Source organism: Colossoma macropomum, unplaced genomic scaffold (genome assembly GCF_904425465.1).
Source record: "Colossoma macropomum unplaced genomic scaffold, Colossoma_macropomum, whole genome shotgun sequence".
Taxonomy (NCBI): domain Eukaryota; kingdom Metazoa; phylum Chordata; class Actinopteri; order Characiformes; family Serrasalmidae; genus Colossoma; species Colossoma macropomum.
This window is the reverse complement of record NW_023494785.1, coordinates 28,254,818-28,279,621: the sequence shown is the minus strand read 5'-3', so window position 1 is coordinate 28,279,621 and position 24,804 is coordinate 28,254,818.

Here is a 24,804-nt window from a genome sequence, read left to right as displayed (position 1 = left end):
TTTTAGGGAGACTTGTTGGCTGCATTTTCTGCTTCTCACAATCAAAGTAATTCCATTCCAATTACGAATTTAGACTCATCAGTCCATAAAACCTTACACATCTCAGATGTTCAGTTTCAGTGATTTAGTGCAAAGTTTCATCAATGTTTTGACATCTACACAACCTTTCTGACCCAATTCTTCTCACAGTAGAAGGATGGACAGAAACACTTGTGGATTTTTCAAATCTGAAGCAAGAGTGGAGCTTGATTTTCTCCTCTCTCTCCAAGATGAAAGCTTTAAGGACTGTCTATCTGATTGTGACGGTGTTGGTGGTCTACCAGGCCTTGCGCAGTTGTTAGGAGAACCATTTTCTCTGTATCTTTTAATCATTGTTTGAAATGAAGTATTTTATATTGGTGACACTTTATTTTGAGTGGTCCTTATTAGATGAAACAAACACTCAACAGACTCAGTAACGTCAAAAACATATCGCTGCTGTCGGAAGTAAACCTTGTATCTCCATTTTTTGTCATTTTTCAGTTTTTGACATACTTTGAAAAAGCCTGTTGCCCTTTATGTTGTGTGTGAATTTCATGATTAATGGACCAGAAGAAATGGCCCAAAATTACTTAGAAAGAAGTCTGGTTCCATTGACTTACATTAAAAGTAAAGTAGGTTTTTTCCTTCTCCTGTAAAGTTATAATTCTGGAGATACGGGGCTTTCTTCTGACAGCAGCGATATGAGGGTTAGGATTAGGTTTCGGATTGAGGTTAAGGTTAGGGTTAGGATTAGGACCAGGTTTAGGGTTAGGTTTTGGGTAAAGTTGGGTAAGGTTAGGTTTTGTGTAATATTAGTACCATATTAACATTACATCTGCTTAATGTAAGTAATGTATTGACAGCAAATCTTCAAGATATTTACTTCAGTGTATTCAGATGCTTCATTACTGCTAGTTCACTGATATGTTGATGTGTTACTGATAATCTGTTAAGAGTTTATTAATCATCTACAAAGGACCACTCCAAATAAAGTGTTACCCTTACAGCTAATCTCCTCAGAAATATCTCATGAAAAATTAACTTGTATTTAATGGCTATTTTGCATGGAAATTAAATAAATGAAGGGTGGCCTCATATTTTCTTTCATTGTCCATTTCACTCTGTTCATCAATGGTCAGGACCCCCACAGGACCATCATACAGCAGGTATTATTTGGGTAGTGGATCATTCTCAGCACTGCAGTGACACTGCACAGTGACACTGGTGGTGTGTTAGTGTGTGTTGCGCTGGGGTGAGTGGATCAGACACAGCAGTGCTGCTGGAGTTTTGATATTTGTTAAGTAAAACATTTAAGTTTGTAAAGTTACATAAATGGAAATGATGTTAAAAACATTTTTCTTCTCTTTTTAAAATGCTCATTTCAGAGATACAAGGTTTTCTTTTAACAGTGACAAAATATGAGTCCTGGTCTTTCTCAGAGGTCCTTAAGATGCTCCACATTCCTCTGTGGGCAGATGTGAATGGAGTTCTCCAGGGTAAGGAAAACACTCCACCTTGTGTTATTCCGTAATGAATGCCATGTAAGACAGTGCACTGTCAAAGTTACTCCACTTATCGCTGATCTGTAGAGAAACAAATTTATGTGGCGTGGGTTCATTTAAATGCTAGTATTAGGCTGAGGTGGCAAACAGCTCTCTCACACTCGAGCATCATGTTTTAAAACTGTTACAGAGGTTAAAGTTTTACGAACAGTATGCTCACACTGAGTATATAGACTGTACTGGAATCCTGCTCAGGCTTCAGTTCACACTGCATGTGTTTTCAAATCATTGGCTTCACCACATTTTTAAAAGCCTCTCTATGTTGATTAACTCTGTTTGTGGGCCTTATTAAAACACTTATGAAAGACCACTAGGATCAACTGAAATTACAGGGGCTCTTCAAGTCTCCTTTCATGCGCACATTCACTCACACACAGCTGGACTGTACAGAGCAAATAGAAAAGGGTAAACATTACACTCCTACACTCTTTGACCATTTGGTCAGGGATACTTACTTACATATATGTGCACTTGTAGGTATACATTTACTGAGTTCATTCCTCTGAGAGGACCACCATAGGACCACCACTCACCAGATGATAATGGGGGGATGAACTATTCTCAGCACAGCAGTGTACCATGGCAACACTGGTAACACTGGTGTGCTGAGAATAGTTCATCCCCCCATTATCATCTGGTGAGTGGTGGTCCTATGGTGGTCCTCTTAGAAGTAGAGGGGGGCTGATGAAATGTCCAGCAGCAGATCAGCTACAGTTAGTACCTGCAAACCTACAGGGTGCACCTCTGTGATAAGTGTTTCTGATAAAATGGCCAAGCAGTGTAGATGCAAGGTTCTTTTTTCCATAATATGTTGTTGGGAGTGGGCTTTACATATACAAGATCAGTATTATATTATTATTTACTTTTACCTTTATGATTACTGTATCACCTGCATTAGAGAAATAAAAATGCATTTCACTGTAAAAACTCGTTATACCCAAAATTGTTACAAACACAGTGCTGTAAAAAGTATTTTTGCATATCTGTCACACTTCAGTGTTTCAGATCATCAAACTGTTTTTAATATTAGACAGTGACAACCTAAGTAAACACAAAATGCTGTTTTAAAAAGATTTCATTTACTGAAGGAAAAATGCTGTTCAGCCCTACCTGGCCCCATGTGAAAAAGTAATTGCCCCTTAGCAACTAAATCAACCAGTTAACCAAATTCAATTGACTGTTGGGTTCAATTTCACTATCCACACCCAGGCATGATTACCACCAGACCTGTTTAATCTAAACATCACTTAAACAGAACCTGTCTGGCAATGTGAAGCAAACTAGAAGGTCAGCACAGCACGTTCTAAAGAGATTCAAATACAGATGTGAAACAAAGTCACTGAAATCTACCAGTCTGAAAACAGTTACAAAGCAATTGCTAAGTTTCTGGGACTCCAGCGAACCACAGTGAGAGCCATTATCCACAAATGGAGAAAACTTGGAGCAGTGGTGAACCTTCCTAGGAGTGGCTGGCCTACCAAAATTTCACCAAGAGAGCATTGACGACTCATCCAGGTGGTCACAAAAGAACCAAGACAAACATCTAAAGAACTGCAGGGCTCAGTTGTGTCAGTTAAGGTCAATGTACTCGATTTCACAATAAGAAAGATGCTGGGCAAAAATGGCATCCATGGGAAAGTTGGAAGGCACAAACCACTGCTGACCAAAAAGAAACATTTAGATGACCCCAAGACTTTCTGGATAATATTCTGTGGACTTGACGAGTCAAAGGTGGAACCTTTTTGAAGACATGGCTCCCATTATATCTGGCGTAAAGCTAACACTGCATTCCACCAGAACATCATACCAAAAAGTGGTAGTAGTGTGTTTAGTTGTATGATCTAAAACATGTAGGTGTGAAAAATTAGTACAAAAAAGAAGAAATCACTGGGCACTGTAGGCATATAGCGTGTGTGTGTAGATATATATAAACATTTTGGATATGACTTATTATATACACATTCTGTCCATACATTATATATATATAATGGTAACTTAAAACAAGAAAGAAATTTAACTTCTTAACTTTGAATGTAAGTTAAAAGAACAGTCATTTCTAAAATTTTAAAACAATGTAAAAGAGGCTGGCGTTTTCAAATTCATAAATAAATAAATAATAATAAACCACTTGACACATTTCATTCATGTAAACTCAGATCTGGCTTTCAGGCTATGATAAGTGTTGAGTCATTTAGATCATGGCTTCCCAGCCATGCACCTGGAGATCTAGCATCCTACCATCTGATCTAGTTAATAAATGACATAAGTAGCATCTGGATATTAGAGCCAGGTATGTTGTAAACTCTGCAAGGTGGTACATCTTTAGGAATGGGGTTAGGTTCTGCCTTTTGCCTTCTTAAAAACGTACTGTGGCTCTAGATAAGAGTGTATTCCTATCAGAACGTAAACATATCTAAAACTACTCAATTACAGGGTTTCAGATTTAAAAATTTTACTTTGGGGAAAAAAGACAAATGAGTTAATTGAGGTACTTTGCACAATATGAAAGTGAAAATGCTGTGAGGATTCAGACGATGCGTATAGTGTGACGGATAACAGTGCCATTTGGAATGAATGTCAGTAAATGCCATTGCAGTGTAACAGAATATTCCAAAGTCAACTCTGCACAATGTCTTGAATAAAGGGGAATTTTTTTTACTGACTGAGGGAGACTCACATTTACATTGATAAAGGTCAAAGGGATGGCTGTTCCACCTTAATGATATCATAGATTGGTGGAGAGCTTTGCATATTATATTAATACAGCTATTCAGTCCAAATGTGGACCTACAAGGTTTGTTTGCATTGATCTACATGTGTCTAAGTACTTTTGATAGAGCGGTGTAGGTAAACATGTAGCAAACTGTCCGTATATTTAATCAGCAGAAGCCATTAGTGTTTTTTTCCTGTAATTTAGCAAATGGATGAATGAATTACTGCCTTTTTATCAGGCCTCGAGTCTGCAAGTTCACCAAGAGTTCACAGTCTTTTTAAAATGAAGTTTTGATTTCTATGCTGTCAATACCAAAGATACATTTTACTGAAAATGTGCAGCCAGATAATTAATTTAGGAGACAGTCGTGGCCTGTCAAACAAGTGTTTATACAGACCTGCAGACATGAACTGAACAGTGTTTTAATATAACACACTGTGGTCCAGTTTCGCAGATCCAGATTATGCCTAAGCCTAGATTAAAGAGAATTTCCAGTGGCAGCTCATAGTCGGCACTGCAGTTAAGTCTAAGATTATGAAAACTGGCTATAGAAAATTCACGTCTCTTGTGTTTCCACTACATATTTGAACACTGATAGTACATTGTGGCCTAAAGCCATATATAGTTATCAGTAAATCAATACGTTCCAAGACTACATGACTGTTAAAAATGACAGAAATCGATTACAGTGATATATACACACTTCAGTGACAAAATATACATTCTTTAGAGACAATTTATGAGGCAAACACTGTTGTAAAGGACTGTGTCTCTCTTGTGTGTATCTGCCAGACGTGGTGCATAACACATGTTCTGACACATTTAACACTCACTTATTGGTACATTTCAGTCTGAAACTAATGTTATATATGCTATTTGTTGTGTTCCACAGTATTCCATAGTGCACTATTTTATCATTGTACATCAGCATCACTGGTTTGACAGAATTCATGATTTTGTATCGGTTTGTTTTTTGTCCATTAGTGTCACTACAACACTCAGCATGCATTATGCAAATATGTCATGCCATTGGGAATCCCTGTGGTGTCAACCATAATCCCTAAACCAAATCCCTGACATGCTAGACCAGGGGTTGGCAATCCAAATATTAAGAAGAGCCATTTTGTCCTTTCAACAAAAATCAAACCACCTTGGGAGCCACAACATTTTATGTCCATTTTATTGAACGTTTTACCATCTTGGCTGTAAATATGTCTCAGTATGTGCTAATGTGTTAGTCTAGGCTAAAAAGTATAAACAAAAACACAGATTTACTTTGCTCTGCTTTAGGATTTAGCTCAGCTTTGCATCTCCAGCAGGAAACTTTTTTTTGTTTCTGGTAAAATGTCTCTCAACGTTTGATTTTTTACGAGGCTGCTTCATATTCGGCAGCTTCTCATTCGAATTTTCCCGTGTCTGAGGTGCCAGAATGTGCTGCAGCAATTAAGGTGGAATGAGAAAATTACAACGAGAAGCTGGCAAACGAGAAGCTCACTTCAGGTTTGTGACTTTTTAGTGTTTGCTAGTCTCTCGTTGCAGATTAAATGTGTTAGGAAACCTGCTGGAGTGCTTATAGATGCAAATAAGTCAATTCGTCTCTAAATTATCAATGTTTGCCTTAAATCTTTCTCCTTGCCTTTTTGTTAGTTGCTAGTTCTTTGTTGTCTGTGTGGCTATGGTGACCAGCAGTCTGCGCACCAACCTTCAGGGTTAAAGGGTGAATTAGCAGTTATACATTAACTCCAGAGTTTAAGAACGTTTACTGTTAAAACTGTGTTGAACGATCAGCAGAGCTTTATTTTACTGCAAAGGAGGATTATTTTATTTTTACCTAAAGATCTTATTCTACTGTGGAGCTGCAACAAGGCAGTAAAAGAGCCGCGTGTTGCCGAGCCCTTTTTTAGATCCCCCATTTTAGACAATTTTGAAATCTTGGCTGAACATGGTTTTAGAGCCCAAAAAGAGGACTTGTGGTCACTCTATTGGACCAATCCTGACTACTAGCTAGTTCCTTCCACCTTGACGTTATGTCATTAGAAGGGTGTTGTCTTGGTCTTTAAAGCAGAAAATCTTAGTTTAGAGACTCCTCTATAGGATGTGAGTAGGTATGTTTACAGCAGCTTTGGTGATAAATTCATTGTTCATTTTGGCTGGAGTGTCTCCTTAAAAAGGGGGGAGAAAGCAGCAGTACTGTGTACTTTTGTCAGAGCCTCACTTTCTTGCTCTGCTTTCTCAAGAACACATGTCTCTAAAGGCACAGACCAATTCCAGGTGCTGCTGAGCAGAAAGCACTAACACTAAAACTTTATTACTTTTCCTGGCCACTGCACTGCAGTGCCTCTACTGCAGGCTGGCTTTAGAGCAGCCGTTTGCTCTGACAGCGGCGAGTGCACACGGCATTCACAGAGAGACGCAATCAGCCAAACTGTTCATTAACGAGGCCTGCTTCAATTACTGCAGAGGCTGCCTGCTTTTTGTACCTCCAGATTACATCATCCTAATTAGACCTTCTTCAACTCATTTGCACCCTCTGAAGCCCCCGCGGACACACAGCTACTCTAGTTCTAGGTAATTAATATGCACCTTAATTGACTTACATGGGTAATTGTGCCCTTAATTTATGTGGTTCCCGTTCAGAATGGCAGTACCTGAAGAGTATTTTTAGGGAGAGCCCTGCTTCTGTTTGTTCACAGCATTGGAAATTCTCCTCCTCCTGTTCTTAAAGGTGCAGCCTGTTTATGTGAGGGTAATCATAAGCAATTCTAATGGGGTTAATGGGGGCCCAATCTAATCCATATGATGAGCAAGATCAAAATGACAGCACAACAATGACAGAGGTTCAAGTGTATGTAAAAAATAAGACTCTTTTGATCCAAGGAATCAGCAGTAAGTTAATTATTTATTTAGTAGCTTAATTATTAATTAGTAATTTAGATTATGTTTATTAATAGGGTTGACGTAATTACTTAGGCTACAGCACTGATCGATGAACACTGATCAGTATCATAATAGTACGTAAAAGTCTTTTGTCTAATGAACATTGTCTAATGAAGTCTAGTTTGAGAGTATTGTCAACCTTTAGGGATGTTGTTTGTTGTGTTTTGCTATAATATTCAAATTACATAATTATATATTTAATTACATAGTGCGTTTTCCGCAACATTTACTTCCAATTTATATTCTGTATAGCTCTTCTAATGTTTTGCTGTTTGATATGAGAGCAGCCATCACAAAATGGATATTAAAAGTTGTACTGTATTTTTGTATAAGCTAATTGACATAACAGTGTTTAATTAGCTCAGCGTTTGATGCATAATATCACTAATGCTAGCGCATAAGCTGTCAAAGCTAATCAAAATCATTAATATAAATGCCACACATAACCCAGGAGCACACAGTTCACTGGCAAATCTACCTAATGTTAGGAAGCTAAGGTAATTTTATTTTACCTCTCACGTATTCACACAGCTTAAATCTGTACCGCTTGCCCATCCAGCACTGAAGCAGAGCATCAGTACCTACTTTTAATAATTAGGCTTTCACCAGAGCACAGGGATTAACTGTGGACTAAACACAACTTCATATGAGTCTATAAACATTACATTTATGTGTTTAGCAGATGCCCTTGTCCCTAGAGCTCTAAAACAGTAGGCAGTGTAGCATGAGGACTCGTGCAAAGTACTTTTATTGGTACAACAGTTACATTAGTGTTAGTGTGTATGTGGGCTAGTGTTTTGTCCCTGCTAAAGGTTTTTAAAATAGTGACTACTGGGAACTACATATAAAAGTTTTTTGAGCATATAATTGTTTCCTCTGAACTGAGAATTGCTATATTTTACTTCTCCATTATCGCTCCCCTATTGAGACGCAGCTGAAGCCACTGCAAGTAAAAGGTCATGTGTGTCGTATTCCTTACCAGCTCAGGACATACTACAACAAGCATGAGAGAGTTCAAAGTTAGCTAGCATATTTTTAACTAGCATATTGATGAAATATTAGCATATAAAGTAAGTAAGACATCAAAAGGTCGATTAAAGCTAATTTATGTCTCATTAACTGCACTATGAGTACTATACTGTCCTTTCTGTTAGCTAGAGTTTGGCAGAAGCAGCCTTTTTGATGTATTTTTAATGCTTTTTCAGTAAACAAGAAGGATGGAGAAGCAAGAGAGAATAGAAGACGAGCACATACACACAGATGCAGATGTAAACATTGGTAAATAATACAAATTAAGGTAATATAAAAACAGTGTGAAACTAGTATAAACAGTACAACATGGATTTTCAACTGAAAATAAATGAGAAAACATAAAATAAACAGTGGAACTGGAGTTGAATCAGTTTATGGAACTATAATAGTAGTTCATGGAAGATTGGAGGGATGGGAAATGAACAAATGGAAGGAAAAAGTACATTACAAACATGGATGAGAGAAAGAGGGGAGCAACGAAGCGGTGAAAAACATGAAGGAGATTAGAAATTGGCAGTTGATGTAATTCAGCAGTTCGTTTATTCACTATGTGAAGTAAATCATTTCCCTGCAAATGGATCTCACTGATTCTGGTTACGGCCCTATTGTTGTCTTTAAAATGCGAAGTGCAGTTGGTGGAAATAGTGATCTCCAGATTGGTTGGGTGCAGATGGCATGTTTGTTGATTTGTTTGGAGAGATGGTCCAGACCAGGCCTGTCCACTACAGGCACATCAGTCTTTCAGAGCTGTGGAGATGCCAGGATCAGAAAACTGTGATCTTTGAAACTTCAATTTCAACGTGTGCTGCTTATAATACGATCACTCTGATGTGATGTACAATCAGTATGGGACCACTATGTCAATCCTGAGAGCTGGACTTCATAGGGATTGCGCATAGACCTCCATTGGAGCGTTTATCTTGCAGAAAATAATGCATGTCTTTGCATTTCCCAATTATACATTTTCTAGATCAACTAAAGTGTCAAATTTGATTTTATTTTGATGAATTAGCACATCAGCCATGCCTGGGACAGGGCAGTCTGGCATTCAGGATAAATCACTGTCATCTGCAGTGCTGAGGCTGCACGTTACATTGTCAGTGTGTTGAAGAAAAGAATAATGCATGGTGCTGCGCAAGAGCCTCTGGACACGTCTGAGCCCCACCTCTCCCCTGAGCACATGTATGGAGGTGCAGGTATCTCAGCTACTTGTCAAATGGATGTGAGGCAAACACTCATGGGTTTAATCTTAGTTGACAATATCTCAATATTCTATTTAGCTTCAAACTAAATAAAAACTAAGTAAGTTGAAGTGGATAGAGACCGCTTTATTAATGCACATACCATCTGCTAGTGTCTCTATAGGATTGTAGTAGTTTGTTAGCGCTGTGCTAATGGTGATTCACATTAACACTTTCTGGCAAGACTGAGGTGAGCTTCTTGTTCTAATTTTCTGTTCCACCTTAAACAGTGCAGCAGTTACATTCTGGCACATTAGGTACTAGAATGTAACTGCGGCAGCATTTAGGTGGGACGGAGAATTTAAAAAAGACAGTTCTAGATTAAACACAGACATTTGAAGCTTCTAAAAGATATTACGTGTTTTACCTGAAGCTTGTGACAGACATATTAGCACTTGTTTTACCTTGTAGCAGTTTCACTGTGACTCTTTTAGTAGAGAGTTCTGGTATAGAGCTGCCACTGCTATTTTCTATTTCTAACAACTCATTGTTTAGACTGCTGCTCATATTCAGTCAGTGGCGTATCTGGGAAATCCAGAGGAGCTAGACTGACGTCTCACAAATTTGGTCTCGCCTATTGGAAATCAATACGTGACTGTGATTATGCTGATGCTTAATCGAATGCGTTAGTCCTTCTCTTTAGCGCTTGAGGTCCCAACCAATAGGAAAGCTCACTTAGCTACCTGGATACGACAGAGAAGAACAAGTCCTGATTGGTCAGTTTTCTACCGGGTGTTTCAGAAATGTAACTCTCCCTTAACAATGAAACAATAGTAGTACTGCAATATTTGCAGAGTTCAAATAAAAGCATGATTTAATTTCAATAAAAATCAACAAAAAAATAACAGACGTTCATTTTTAGCTCCCAGAAATCATTGTGGATTCTCTGAAGGCCTAGAACGCCCTGACGGTTCCTATCTGCTTAAAATACAACAGGGCTGCAACTAATGATTATTAAAAGAATCAATTAATTACTGTTTGATTAATCGACTAATTGAACCATTATACTGTGGGCAACTTCCTGTTACTTTGCCACATTACCAGTTTCTTCAAAGTCCTTATAGGACTATAGGACTGTCCACTTGGCATAACCACTAGGGATCTTTAAACCCAAACCTGCCACACCAACTTTTCAAAAGCATATCTGAAATCACTAATAAGGTCTGACAAAAATCACATAAATGATTTGTGGTGTTTGGCTCAAATAAGGGAAAAAAAATTCTTTCAGGTTGTTCTGGTTGTTCTATGCATGCACATCGAGGGAGGGCTTTTCCCACTTGCAGCTTTACCAGCAAGGCGGCTGGTTCTTTGTATTGAAGGGTGGGACTTTACCTGCAAACAGACACCATGTTCATCTCGTTTTTATCAGAAAAATGGGTTTTCCACCAGGAGGCACCACTAGAACGCCCTTCGAAGTTGAATGATGAAGTAGATTCAGCACGAACTGGTTGAGTTGTGACATCAACGCTATTCTCATCATACTGAAGGATAGAAGTGAACCGTCAAACAATGGAAAGCAATCAGATAAACTGTACAAATACAATGAATTGTAATGGGGACCTATACATATGTACAGTGAGCTGTAAACATGTACAGTTAGCCCACATTTGATTTCTGCTTCGTGAGTTCAAAGCAGTAAAATAGGCCAAAAGCGACATCCATTTCATAACATCCATTTCATAACCTCAGTGTTCTGTTTATCTCTCACATAAACCACATGAATGTGCATGTTGGGTCAACAAGAGAAAACTAGCACCCCACTTGCACTTGAATGCAGTATAATATCTCTGCTTTCTTCTTTTATTGTGCAGTAAAATGATAGAATCCATACCACTACTCTCTCTCTAGTGTTTTGCAGTCTGTGTGCATCATATGAACATTTTAGAGCGTATTTGAGTGCTTCTGATTTTAAATAAAGAATGCAATGACTTTTTTTCATAATCAATGCTAGGATTAATTAAGGATTAATTGACTTTGTTAACTAACTGTTGCACCTCTAATAAATAAATTCCTGTTAGATATGTTTTGTCCAGCTAGATATTATGTTCCCTTTTCAATGGCAATAATATGGCAATAATGGCATATGGCAATAATAATGCATTAAAGAGAGATTCCTAAAATCTCCTCTAACCTGAAAAAGTGATTAAACAAGTTTGAGGTGTTGAGAGTTGAGAAATTAGCCTTATGCTGCACTACACTTTTGACAATTGAAGTCTGATATCTGTCTTTATCTTTTTATGGCATTACAGGGTTCACCAGCTGTAATGCACAAAAAATGACTCATCCTGAGTCATTTCTGAGGTGGTGAAAGAAAAATCAAATCTCATAATAGGAAGAATCCTTGCAGATGAAGTCAAATTCCAGTGCGACCTGCAATTTAAAAAGGAATGGAACTCGTTTTACAGGTAAGTATTGTGAAAGCTGTTTTATTACCCCTCATTATCCGATTAGAGGGTGCCTCTGGACCCTTTTTTAGTGATCGAGATGGGAAATGTATGGAACTGAGGCTTGATCTATGACGGCAGAGGCTGCTGTGTCCCAGATACCTGCTGAAGTGGAAAGCCCTGGGAAAAAAAGATCCATCTCCTTCTACCTGCCCCTGCAAGTCCCCTGCTGCATTAGCTGTGTGTGTGTGTGTGTGTGTGTGTGTGTGTGTGTGTGCGCATGCCACTGCCATTGGCCACTGAATCACCTCTCACTCAGCTTGTTGATCACGTTCTGAACATCTCTTTTTGACCATATTTGGTATTCTTTCTTGACTGTGAGTGCATTGAAAGAGTATTGAAAGAGTATTGAAAGAGTATTCAGAGAGTATTCAGAGAGAACTCAGTCTAACTTGATGAAGGAAATGTCATCTGAGGATGTAAGTGAGTTATCTACTACTGTCATATCTCCATCATTGTAATGTTGACCTTCTTTTTAAATCTGTATGTGATGTTAACATGTAAAGATGTATGACGTGTTCTGAAAAACTGCCACGAAATCTGACCTGATGCCTCTGACTTTTAAATGATTATTTCAGGTGACTTGCAGCCATGTATACATACATATTACTATTTTAGCAATTCAGAAATGCTACTTCTTTCAATTTTAACCAAAAATCTTATGTTGTGAAGCTTTAAAGTAATGGTTGGGCCAAAATTTTAATTAACACACACTCTAGAAAATGATGTGTTAAATAACAACATACTTTTGTCACCCATTTTAACACTTTTGTGTTACATTTTTTTCTGATTTAACACTCTGTGTTAAAACTAATATAAAGTGTGTTATCTGTAACTGGGCACAGAAATATTTCAACACATTTGTGTTAAAAGTAACTCAAAATGTGTCGTCTCCAACTGAACACACTGATATGCCTAGTTAGAGACGGAATGTGTTGTTTTTTTAACACATCTGTTTTTAGAGTGCAGTTTTTCCTCAAATGTAGTCATTCTGCCAAGATATGTTTGATGTCTTTCTTTAGTTTTGTAGTGAAGCTATGAGATGAATGTACCTAATAGAAGTACAGAAGCCTTTAGCTACTGGTTAACACTGTTCAAGTTGCAGGCCTGAATCAGCAAATCTAGAATAGACTTGCTGTATGAGCAGTGTTGGAAGTGACACTGTACAGAGTAAGGCGTTACAGTTATGTGATTACTTTTTTCTGCAACAAAGTGCAGTTCAAAGTTTTGTAATCACAATTTGTAATTAAAATGACTGATGTAATAAGTATTAAGCTACTTGTGTTACTCATATGGCTTTAACCCCTTAAACCCTAGTAACACTTTACTGTAGTGCATTGTTCATCTAAACAAGATGGCCATAGCAACCAACATAAACCTATATAAACATTTAGAGAGGTTTATTCCAGTAGACGTCGTCTGTCTGAAACGCTGCTTTTGTCAACTTTCATGTCAAGTCATGTGATTTTTTTCTGAAACTGGGTTGTCATGGCACTTTTTTGGGTGAAACAAAATAGCATAACAACTGATTCTGTGAGTGTATCTCACAGTGACACAATGCTAACACTGTAACATAGCTTAAATCTTTTAAATGGTAAAATAAAACTCATTTTAACCTAGAGCCACACAAAATGCTCATTTTTGTTGATTTGGTAAGCTATGTCAAATTATCCACATTATGTCAGGGTGACAAGCACAGAGCAAAAAGGTCTGTATCATCTCACCCCAGAAAGTTTCATGACAACCTAACGTCAGATAATAATCTCACTTGACACAGCTGTTACGTCAACTTCGCATCAAAGTTGGCGAATGCAACCTTTTTGACGAATGATGCCTATTGGATAAAGGCTCAATCACATTTCTTATTTTTAACCCGACCCCTTGTTTTTAAGTGTCACCTTGCCCCTTGAAACTGACTTACAGGGGGTAGCGGTTAAAATCTTCCCCAAAGAAAAGGAACAACCCTCAAATGAAAAGAAGACTGCTTCATTAACATTGACTACTAGCACTGCTCTGTAGGCCACCCTGCCAGTCTGCAGTGATAACAGAGGAGGGTAAAGTTCAGCAACCTCGCTGCTGGGCTTTGGTTACATTTAGGGCATTATGTGCCTTTAAGGAGGGGGATGAGACAATTATTTATTATCACCCACCCCTAATTCTACAGTGATATGATGCTGAAGTCAGCTGTTCGCCAGCTTCTTGTTCGAATTTTCTTATTCCACCCTAAATGGCACATCAGTTTTGATGCCTGAGGTGCCAGAATGTAATGGGTGCACCATTTAAGGTGGAACATGAAATTAAGCTAACTAGGTACTGAGACATCAGCAGACTATTAGTGATTTTTTATGCTTGTTATAAAGAAAAGGACCAAAATACATTGAAACGTCATTAAACTAAGATAATACAATGCTTATTGTAATTTTCAACAGAGCAAATACTCATATTTGTGGGTTTCTTTGGTCACTTGCACAGCCATCTTGCCGGTTTTTCTTTTTTTTCTCCTAACACTCCATTTGGAGGGCCATGTAGCCCTAACACTTCACCCCACCCCTTTGTTTCAACAAGAATCGGGACACCCTACCCCTAGAAGTGAACACGCAAAACAGTGATAAGGGCTAAGTGGTAGGGGCAAGGGGCAAAATGGGATTGGGCCTAGGTGATCATACACGTTTATGTAGGTTTATGCTTTGCCTGATTGGGCTTATGTAGTTATATGTAGTCGTACACTGCCCTACAGAGAAGTATTACCTTTTAATCAGTGTTTACTGTTGTTGCCTATTTGGGCTTTCTAGTTTGTACAGATTTGTATTTATGGGTTTTAGAAAGGAACATAGAAGTGTAGAAGTAAAGTAATGAATAATGGGCTCAGTTTTCCAGTAAGCAGCAAGTAATCCCAGTACAGGTTGAAAGAAGAAGGCTTGCAGTTTGCACAATAGTAAATGTAGGCTATAAGCTTCAACTGCTTTAGCCTCATAGCGCCAGAGCAAATCTAAATAAGCAGACTTTGGACACTAAACACGTTGTGGCTGATCAGCTACATTTGGGGCAAGATGAAATTTGATGGCCAAACCGTCGATTTAGGATTGTGAGATGTTTGAGACACTTTAAAAAATAGCAGCCCCTCTTCAGCAAATCCGGCTCTGCTGGCTGGTCAGCTAACCCAGTGGTATATAACCCCCACTGTATGTGTATATGTGTGCAGAGACAGGGATGAGGAAAGCAGCGGTGGCTCGACTGTTGGCCAGACAGATAAGAGTGCGTGCGACTGGCTCACGGGTGGGCCTGATATTTAACTCCCAGAGCAGACAAAAGCCTTTTGATCCCTGACTCCCAGTTCACTATAGGAGGCAGGGGGGAGTGGAATAGAGTCCAGCGCTACTCCCACCACTTGGGTGGTGTATGCACAGCAGGAGCTAGCGCATATGAGAGAGAGTGAGAAAGAGGGGGGGTGAGAGAGAGAGAGAGAGAGAGAATTGCATGGCAGAGATGGAAAGAGTGGTGATGGAGAGAAACAGAGGGTGCATATGTGTATGTAAAGGAGATGGCTGCGGGGAGGGAGAAAGAGAAAGAAGGGAGGGAGGTTGAGGAAGACATAAAAGGAGGATGTGAAAAGATGGCAGAAAAACGAATACTTCAAATTGCCGCTTGTGTCTAGAGGGAGTTCAATCCGCCAGCAAGGCCGTTGTCTCTTTGCAGTCCTAAACGCTGTGGAAGAGCACTGTTTCATGGTAGGAATTCAAAGAGGCAGATGAAAAAAGCCTACCTTGAATAAGACACAGCTTTTGTAGCGGAGAGAGAAGGCCAGAAATAGTGCTGCATTCATCACCTGTGCCTCTGTACGGAAATGAGTGCTCCATTATAAAATATACATGTACATAATAATGCAAATACAATGTCATGTTAAATTGCCACTCTTTAAATTTACATTTCAGTCGATAGCGTTTCTGGCTCGTGCGTAGCATAGAGTATATCATTTGTCAGAGGCAAAAGGCTTAGCACATTTCGATCCATTTAATACTGCAGTGTGGTTGAACGCATGGCTACTGAATACACTGAAAAAAGGTACACTGTTTCAGATGATGCACTTTTCAGGTGTGCGGTTTTCTCTGATTATTTTGACATTCGCCATTGAAGACCACCCGAAGGCTCTCCCCTGATATTCTGATATGTAATGAGGAAGCAGTCCAGCACAATCTGGCCATTTCCCCAGTGTCTTAACCTAATAACACATGCTTTTCTTTTTTTCAAACCTGCGGCGTGTCCTTTACCTACTGCAATACACGAGTGAGAATCCTCAGGGAAGACACATCTCCACATTACTCTCATGTCTCTCTCTCTCTCTCTCTCTCTCTCTCTCTTTCTCTCCTGTCTATTTTGCTGTCTCTCTCTCTTCTGTCTTTGCTTTCTCTCTCTCTCTCTCTCTCTCTCTCTCTCTCTCTTCATTGTGCTTCATTGTGCTGTACTTACTAACGGTTTTGTGTCAGATTTAACCCTGCTGTTCTGCCAGTTGGCACTTTCTGCTTTTCTTGCCTTTCTGTTGCTCTTTCTTTGTTTTGTTTCTTACTCACTCTGTCTATCCTTCTGTCTCTCTCTGTCTCTTTGTCGCCCTCTCTCCACTGTCTGTTTTTCTCTCTCTTTACCTTTCTCTCTCTCTCTTTCTGTTTCTCTCTCCATCTCTCACACTCTCGCTCCCCAGTCTCTCTTCTCTCTCACTCCTCGCTTTCTTTCTTTACGTTTGTCTCTGTTTCTTAATCTCTCAGTGTATGTCTCTCTCACAGTCTCTCTTTTGTCCCTGTAGCTTTGTTTCTCTCTGCCTCTCTCTCTCTCTCTCTCTCTCTCTCTCTCTCTCTCTCTCTCTTTCTGTCCCCCTTCTGTCTCTCACTCTTTGTTTCTCTCTCACGCTCTCTCCTCCATCTCTCTCTTCCTTCTGTCTCCAGTTTCTTTCTTTCTGTTTATCTCTTTCTTAGTCTCTCTTTTTTGTCTCTCTATCTTTCTGTGTCCCCCCCTCTCTATTGTCTCTATTTTTCTGTTTCTCTCTCCTTTGTGTATCTCTCTCTCTCTCTCTCTCTCTCTCTCTTGCCAAGCGCAGGCATGCTGAGTCTTTGAAGCGCTGCTACTATTTGTTTATCGGCAGCACTGGCAGGGGTGAGAAAGCAGTGAGAGAGTAAAAGAAAGCAAGGATGCCCGCGTGGCTCCAAGAGCACATCAAAACAGAGCTGTGCTAAATAATGCATGCCGCCTAAGTACCACTGGAGGGGGCCACTGAGAGCACAAGGAACTGCCCAGTTTGGAATTCTTCCTCCACGCCTTTTCTATTGCAACCTTTCATCTTGATCTGAGAACAATTTCACTGCCTGCACTAGGATGTTTTAAAGTGATGGATCAGCCAAAATCACATTCACGTGTTTTCCTTTAGCCAAAATGTGGTCGATCAGTCAAGAAATGATTGGTACATAAAGTTTCCTTTATTTAGTTTTGCGCTGGAATGGTGAGGCTAATGTAGCTAACAAAGCCTTTACCACCAGGTTAGCACTGAACAAAATCCATGCTTAAGTCATACACATTTTTAAGTAAACTTAAATAGACTTATGTGGCTTTTAACACCGTATGATGTACTGTTATCTATAAATGTGGATAAAAGTACAGCCCTAGTGATGGTGAAAGCTCATTTGCTGCCAGTTTAAAAACATCATTCATTTATTGATTTATTTCCTGCAAACCTAGTGTTCCAACATGTGAACATAACTGAACTTTTAAGCATGTTGGGTGACACAATATCTTACATTAATACCTCACTTATTGTACCTGACCTTGTTCTGTAAACGCGGCTGTTGAGCTGCACTAGTTGAACACACTTGTTGCTGCAGACAGATATCATGCCTGTACAACAAGCTGCCTATATCATAGGTGCACATTTTAAGACATCCTCACACCACAACATCAACTTTCAGATGTCAGACAAAGTTTCAGGTCTCACACACAAATCATGTGTCAGGTCTCGTACATCAGGCAAAACAGGACTTTTCAAACTGAAACAAAATGATGGTAAGCTTATTCTCTTATTCACTACCTAAAGTCAGCTGAATATAAACCAAACATACATCCATTTTTATTACTAGATTAAGACATTCTGGTCTGCCCAGTTAAACCTGCCAGTTAAACATGTAGCATGTAAAGCAGGGTCTCAAATTCAAATAACCTGGGGGCCACTGGCCAGGTGGCCTTTTATATAGGGTGGTTGGTAGAAAACATGTAGGTGTTCTACATGTGTCCTATATGTCTTCTGTCACCACAAACCACCACTACTACTACTAGTGCTGTTATTATTATTATGATTATTATTATTATTATCATTGTTGTTGTAGTAGAATAAATACACAGAACATCTGGTAACACTTTACTGTAGGGTATTGTTCATAAGGCTACATGACATCTACATAAGATTGTCATGACAACTGACATAACCCTACATAAATGTTTATGAATGCATATTTCAATAGGCATCATCTGACGTAAAGGCTACTTGGTAACACTTTCTATGAATGTCACCTTTGTAAGCATCTATAAACACATTCATAACATTTTATAATGCATTCATAAGGCATTATAAACATGGCTATAAATATTTATAAAAATGCATTACACGTTATAGCCATGCTCAATATGCATTATGAATTGTTAACATAATACATTATAAGTATTGATCATAACAAATTATAAGAGCTCATAAGTCGTATTTGTCTGCTAAAGTAAAGTGAAGCATACTGTACTAAAGCCTCCTCCAGTGTTAAGAGTGAGGCTTCAAGTTGAAGTATTTACTGAAGGATTTACTGAAACACTAAAACTTACACAATAAAGCATATTATAGGCTTCAAATGTCAGAGTTTAAACTAGTGCTGCCATCAGTGTTTTACCCAACGTGGGAAAGTCAGTGTACACCACCGTTAGCTTGGTATTTGTCTTTACTTTGCAGTCTCCAAGCTGGGACTGACTTCTTTGGCACTGACAGTATAATATGTTATCAGCACTACTTATAATGCATTATATTAACAATTCATAATGTGTAATAAACATGGCTATAAAGTGTAATCCAGTGTAATTCATTTTTATAAACATTTATAATCATGTTTATAATGCTGTATGGCATTATAACATGTTATAAATGTGTTTATAGATGCTTACAAACGTGACATTCATAGAAAGTGTTACCAGCTACTTTAGCTAACTTTGATGAAAATTGCCAAAATTAACCTTTATAGTGAATGACACCTTTTGGAATAAGCATATGTAAATATTTATGTAGGCTTATTTTAGTTGTCATGATAAGCTTGTAGGTGTCATGTAGCCTTATGAATAGTACCCTACAGTAAAGTGTTACCAATCTAATAAACATTTAAGTGTTCACTTCAATTGAATAAACTTACATTTAACAGTAGAATTATGTGGGACTCTTATCATGGCATAGGCATTTCCAATGAACACAAGTGAAGTGCTGGCAATGGAGAGCAGTTAATGCTGCATTCTCAGTGAATTTGTTTGATTATTGTGTTATAAATGAATAAATTATAAAAAATAGGTTCAGTTTCTAATAACCTCAGACGGAGGCATCACACTCGAGTGGTCTTGAGTCCACCTTACCCTGATAACCACTTTATTGAGACAAGACTGAGGCCATTAATTTACTGCAGCCTAAATACTGTAATAATTTTAGTACATTTTGTGTAGTATTTTTTTTTAAGAAACAGAAAGAAAAGTAAAGGAAAAGGGGAAGAAAAGCCCCTTCATCAACACCCCCTCAATCCCTCACCCTCTAAACATGTCTTAGATGATTGACTACAGTTGAGACAAGGTAGATTATGCGCAGTACATTTGTTGGCTGGACCTGCTTGAACATTAGCTGCTCTTCCACAGCAGGTTTTTCTGAAGTGTAGTCTGATGTATTTGTTTGAGCTTTTAGATGTAGCAGCTCACACTGCAGTGACAGTGATGAATCTCCTCCATGACCGCTTGCTCTTCCATAGCCGAAGCCCAATGCCGTCGTAAAGCATTGCCTCCAGCCTGGCCACATTTGCATTCTGCTTCTTCAGGGCAAGACATGGGAATAATTGATTCCGCTTAATTCATGCCCATGCCTGAGGCTTTCAGCCATGCCACTCCGTGCTTCTTATAACATAATTACGCAAGAACATCGCGCTTAGTCAGGCAAACAAATAAATCTAAACGCTTCTGCTGCCACTGGGCCGCAACTGGATGACCACACGTCCTTCTCCTGAGATTTATCCCCGTTCAGAGTGCTTCGGCCATCATGCACCAGATATCACTGCCGAGGCCATGCTGGAGATAGGGAAAGCAGGAGATTTTAAATGAGGCCGTGTTTAAGGGCGTAAAAGTAGAAACGAGAAAGATAGTCAGTCTATGGAGCACTGGCAGCTTAGACAGTAAAGGCAGGGAGGCTGAATGGTTTTGTGCCTTTCCTTCTTTAACTCACATGATTCAGTGCATCAACTAAATATCAAGCACTTCATGATTCAAGTGTGTCAGAGCAGGGAAAGACAAACAAACGGAGGTGCTGTGGCCTTCAAGAACTGGTTAAAAATGCCTCTATAGAGGCGGAAGATGATCAGAGGTCCTTAGTTCAATCTAAGACTGTGATTTTTATTAATGGTTGGTGCGTAAGTGGATGGAACAGCACAAATGATCAGCTCTGAGAGTATAAAAGTAAGCAGGCTTTGAATTGAGTGCTTTATATGGATATTATTTGACTACATAAACACCTTATTTAACACCTGACCATCATGAAAAGCCATTTGGGCAAGATGCATATTTATTGAGAAACAAATGATTTATTAACATAATATGAGGATATTAAAATGATATGTAGATAGGCCCAGATGTGATATGACCCATTACTGTCTGCTGGTACCACTTATAGGTTCGGATGTTGCTCGGCTCCTGATGTGGAAGAATTGCCATTTTAAAATGGCAAGTGCTTTTTGTGGTTGAACTTGGTAAATTGTGGTGTGGGTAAAAAAAAGCTATGCTCATAAAGCAAAAACACATTGTTACCCCATCTTGTATGAGCAAGACTTAATTTACCCCATGATTTTTGCAGAAAAATTAAGGCTGAAAGATGAATCGTTTATATATCAAAAACGCAGTTTAAGAGAGTGCAAGTTTCAAATTGCAAGACCTGCAGCTATCAAACTTTATCAAAATATGTTGTCTTAAGCTTTAAGAGGGGAAATTTAACCTAATAACACAGAGGTGTACGCTGCCTGTTAGACCACTGAGAGGCAACCAAACCTCCATTTATTGTAACATCATATCCACAACGTACTGGTTTTCTGGCACACAACATTAAGGGGTCAAGCCTCAAGGCAGAAAAAATAGATGTTCTGGTCTTCTTGGTAAAAAAAAATACAGGTCTGAAGCTCAATTTATAGAAAATAATCGCAATTTAAACCACAGTCGCAATATTAGTCAGAAATATTGCAGTTCAAAATTTTCCCCAAATCGTTCAGCCCTAAGAAAAAGTCACAACTGCTTTCTCATCATAAAAAATATAATTAAATAAAACAGTAACAGTCTTTAAAATTAAATTATTCAGCTTCTGGAATAAATGTATAAGAATCTAAGTAATAACGCATATGATATAAGTAAATTGCAGTAACGTAAACAGCACTGTGCCACGCAGCTGAAACTCTGAGATGCCAACTCTCCAACCTACTCCACATTCCACTCATCAAGGTTGTAATGGAGACACAAATTCTCTTAGTTTATGATTTCATAGCTTGTATATGAATTAGTTTATATGGATTACATCAACATGCACATCCACTTTCATTCAGATGCAAGACTCATGACATTCTGCAAAAGAGGACTTTAACTCTACAGCTCAGAAATCACATATTAGGTTCAGGTTCATTCAGATCAATTTCCTTGAGTTCCTTGAGTTTCCCTCCAACCAGGATCTGTGGAATGATGTGATTAGCCTTGTTTTAGGGTCACAAGACAAATTTTGTTTATGGTTTCTTAGAATAAAGGTGTGGCTCAGTATACCCTCTGGCTCAGCCCATCTTCCCTACTGCAGCATCTTTACTGTGTAGAAGAATGACGATTTGCTCCAGATGGATCTCTCCTGCCTTGTCCTGCCTTCGTCTTTGTCTGTTTTCCCTTCTTACTTACCCTTCCTCCTGTCTCTTTCCATGTGCCTTTTGTTTGTTGTTGTTTTCGTTGCTGTCTCCGCCCTTTTCCCGCCTCCCCTTTTGTCTGTTCACCTGTGCTTAGTTTGTTTCTCCTCATTTCCCAGGTGTTTCTAGCCTTATAGCTTCCATAAGTAGCTCTCATGGTTCAGCGTTCCTTTGTCTGGTCTTGAGGCCGTCTGTGTCGTGTCTTGTCAGTGTTTTGTACTACTTTCCATGGCTGTTACTCTGCATTTAATTCTTTGTTATCTACTCATTTTCTCCAGTATTTGTTTTGCTTTGCTTGGAGTTTTGTTTATTTAATAAAACTTCTAACTTGCACCCACATCATGTCTTGAATGCCTATCCTCCACCCACACTGTGACACACACTGTCCTAAAAAGGGTTCTAAATAGAAGCATGAGCACTCAAAGAACCATTTGTGTGCTTAAATGGTTCTTTACAGGGTAAAATAGTTCTTCAGATTGATGGAGTATATGTTGTATATGGTTCTATATAGAACCTTTCTGAAAAGGGCTCTAAATAGCACCAAAAATGGTTCTGCTATTGTTACGCTGTCAAGCTTGTAACAATAGAAGAACCCTTTTGGTGCTATATAGAACCATATACAACACATTGTCCATCAATCTGAAGAATGATTTCACCCTGCAAAGAACAATTTAAGCATGTAAATGGTTCTTTAAGTGTTGTTTCTATGTAGAACCATTGTCTTTCCTAAAGAACCTTCTCCATTTGTCTGATTAAATGGTTCTTTACAGGGTGAAATCGTTCTTCATATTAAAGGAGTATGTATTGTATATGGCCCTATGAAGAACCTTTTTAAAAAGTGGTCTACATGGCACCAAAAATGGTTCTGCTGTTGTTATGATGTCAAGCTTGCAACAATAGAAGAACCCTTCTTGGTGCTACATAGAACCATATACAACACATTTTCCATCAATCTGAAGAACAATTTCACCCTGTAAGGAGCCATTTAAGCATACAAGTGGTTCTTTGAGTATTCATGGTTCTGTGTAGAACCATCATCTTCACCAAAGAACCCTTATAGAACCATCTTTTTTAAGAGATGTAATGTGCATTGTCTTACTAGATGGAACGTATTAACCATACATAAAAAGAAAAGTTGTGTAGTAAATGTATAAATATGTAAATAATGAGCTGAGGCGATGCAGTAATCACTGTGCATGTACTGAGAACACGACCTAACCATTAGAGTTAGTGATAAAAAGGAAAGAGAGAGAAGTCAGAGAAGCTAATTTGTCTCTGCTTTTGCACATATTCTTTCTACATATCCTTGGTAACATAGCAAAACCCTAACAGTCAATGATTGCATCAGAACCACAAGCACCCATGCCAGCTTTTGATCAGTAAGGAAGGAGGGTTGAGGGAAGGAAGCATTATCAAACCTACAAAAAAAACATAATCATTTCTTTCAGGCTGTATAGACGGCTGACAAAATGTATGGAAGACTTTCTTTTGACTAAATGACACAAGTAAGCACTCATATTCCAGAAAGCCAAGGGTCTAAAGGAAGTCCTCATAGGGGGTTGCAGCTGTTACCAGGTTTTTTTTCTAACATGGCAGTGACAGATGATGTATTTAATCACTGTTGGTACAGTATAGTGGGTAACACCTCTGCCTTCTATGCTGTAGACTGGGGTTCAATCCCCTGCTTAGGCCAGCACCCTACACTATACCAATAAGTGTCCTTGGGCAAGACTCCTAATGCCACCTTCGCCTACCTGTGATCATGTTGTAAGTAGCTCTGGATAAGAGCACCTGCCAAATGCCGTAAATTTAAACCACCACTTAAATATCAACTTTAAAGATGTTGCAAGGTGAATTCTGTTCCAGATGATTCTTTGTTAAAAGCTGCTTTTGGCATCACTGCAGTAGCGTTGAAAGAGAAAATGTTTCTTCTTTGGAAACTGTGCTTGAGTAAAAAACATACTGCCCCTTCTTCTTTTCAAACACCAATGGAACTAAGACTCCATTGTATCCCCTGTGAACAGATCAAGGCCGCTACATGTTCGCTGCGTTGTGTCTTATTGAACCAAACAGTCAAAAACGTTGAGAATGGGCATTCCAGGGAGCGGTTTAATCTGATGGACGAACAATAGCAAGGCTGCATTGAGAAAGCAGGGCCGCGAGCTATACTGATACTAATAATGTGAGTGACATGCTGAAGTGCGTGGGAGGAATAGCCCAAAGAAGGCAAGGCAGCTGTTTGTTTCAGTGTGTGTGTGATGGAAATGACCCCTGACAAATGAAAACTGCCCAACCTTCAGCGCTGCACAGCCTGCTCTCGGGGGACAGGGGTCTGGCCTGTTTGCCTGGAGGCTGAGGCTGTGGTGTGCTCTTAAGACAGCTCAGCTCTCTCAGATGGCCCCCCACCATGCCCCCCTTTACTCTCTGTGCTCATTATCAGCTCTTGCATATGGCAGTTTCTCCGGTTTCTCCTGTACATGGTTGGTTAACCCTTAAGTGCATACCTCAGGTCGCTAGCAACCCTCATACTCATTTCTCCCCTGCACCATTTTCTGAGATACAGCACTGTGCAAAAGTCAGAATAGTATTCATTTTTCAGTGTTAAGGAAAAAAAACAGAAACATATTTAACAGAATGCTACACAGAAACCTTAGCAATTAAATA